General features: G+C 40.6%; 1 pseudogene; it reads right to left on the reverse strand.

Annotated features, from left to right (window-relative positions):
* Window positions 1-1,889: 1,889 nt before the first annotated feature.
* LOC129709040 (U6atac minor spliceosomal RNA) lies at window positions 1,890-2,029 on the reverse strand (annotated as a pseudogene).
* Window positions 2,030-2,234: the final 205 nt, after the last annotated feature.

The following is a 2,234-nucleotide window of genomic DNA, read 5'->3' on the forward strand; positions in this document are numbered from 1 at the left end:
ATACCACATCAATATCCCATACTGCCCTCTGCTTATCCTGGGAGAACTTGTGTGAAAGATATCCTTTATAACTCGGTATCAGGAGTTGAAACCCGACAGAGTGGGTCCCTTTTGCTGCAGCAAATATGACGGGAAGGCACGTTGGGCACAGTTAATGGTCCTATAACTTAATTTATTGTCAAAGACCTATTTGAAATGAACTCCAAGACGTCAGTTATCTGTACCGTATTAGATGTAACATAAGCATTTAAACAAACGTTTCCCATCTCCTGAAGAGGAAATGTAATGCTTTCCTTTCTTGGTGCTATCCCTGCACTTTGCAGCGAGCACATACATGGATCGGTCTGACAATCCGAGACGCAGGAGCGGTCTACTCAAAATCTATGTCTTTAAATTGATTTTTATCATGCAGAGGCTGGTTTCCCGAGCCACAGGCTGAACCAGCAAGTTTTATGTGTAGAATAACCGTAAAAGGTTGTATTATTATTCCCGACAAAGCGGAAAGCATGGCTGCATAGGCCAGTCAGACAGAACGACAACCTAAAGCGGGATCTTGCTGACTTTATTGCAAGACCCGACTAACATATTTGAGGCAAAATGAAGGGAGACAAACATACCTTCTTTCTCCTTGTAGCGAGAATGTATCTTTTGCCATTATTATGCCACATATTTTTGTAACCGGTAAATTAGCCTGGAAACAAACATATCAATTCGGTGTTCCATTGAGCCATAATTTCATTAAATGCTTTGTGATCCAACACCCATATTGTGTTGTCATTGATTGTACGTGATGATACTCCAACATAAAATCAGATTAGGTAAATTATTACAGGATATTCTGTCTTGATTGCACCCATGTGACTAGCATACGCCACTACCATAGTGTATCAACTTAACGTTGAGCATGCAGATTATGTATATTCACTCAATAACCCTTTAACCTACAGAATGCACCTAGTGTCTATAGATAGTTCATACCAATAACTGATAATTTGTTAACTGATGCAAATCTCCTCTGCCTCCGAACTAGATGGCATTCATCATTTTCCACCTTAGAGCCCCATCAGTTTATAATATAACTGAAATTTCACTGACCAGATTACTGGGGCAATGCTGAATACTGTTTGTCCACCATAATGACCTTGGTAGCTTCAGCTGGTAATAGCATAAGGTCTATCACAAGACCTACATGGCATTTGAGAGATTAATACTTCACACAATGTAAGTTCGCCCACTTGCACAGCTGAATTACAGCCACTATATTGCCAATTATACTTGATGAGTAGAAGGCTGTTTTATCACAACAAGATTGTTCGAGGCTCCTATTAATTCCCATCTCTTACCCCAGGGCGGAGTCACAGGCTAATTAATAGTTAAAGGTAAATCCCAATGATGAACAAGTCTAGTTGGTATCACCTTAATTTTCATAAACATAGTTTGAGGCTGAAACAGTTGATTTTAACAACACACAGCATTAGAATATCCTCCAGCCAAGACATAACAAATGTTTTTGAGCTCTGAGCAGTCCAAGCATCGGTTTTTAGTAATCTGGTAAATAACCTGGGAACTGAAGTTAATCCATTTTGCAATATTTTATCATTGCCTTTATCCAGATAAATTTCAAATGTCTCCCGTGATCTCTGTAAATGGGAGCATCCTAAGGAAATCAGATGCAAAGTTTCCTATTCGGAAAAATGTATACTGCACATGTGAGTTAAACGACATTCTGCATCTTTTTCACAATGAACATGCCACGCCTGCGAATTCCGTACCTGCTTGAGCAACAACTCCGGCCCGATTTCCGAGCCTGTCCCGAAAGCCAATCCTGGCCATAATACTGAGCCTGCCTCGAAAGACAACTCTGGACATAATTCTGAGCTTGCCTGTAAAGACAAATCTGGCCCAATTCTGTACTTGGAACCCTAGTATTGTGCAGTTTTACATGGTTAGATGCCAACCATTTGTGTGTTGTGAGGCCACTAGGATCCCTTCCACCCTTATCAAAGGGAATGCTACTTTCATAAAACACATAAACTAAACACTTTATCATTATCATTTGTACAAAAACAATGTAAATATTACCAACTTGTAGATGGTCCCATAATTTTCCTGAGCCCGACTTGAGGGTCTCGGGTTTGAAGACCTCTGTCCAGCTTTCATGCTGCCACCAACTTCAGTGAACTGCTTACTGCCAATGGAGGCGTGGGGTGTGTTGTTGCCGCAATGATGAAGCT

The sequence above is a fragment of the Leucoraja erinacea genome, chromosome 24, assembly GCF_028641065.1.
Source record: "Leucoraja erinacea ecotype New England chromosome 24, Leri_hhj_1, whole genome shotgun sequence".
Lineage (NCBI taxonomy): Eukaryota > Metazoa > Chordata > Chondrichthyes > Rajiformes > Rajidae > Leucoraja > Leucoraja erinaceus.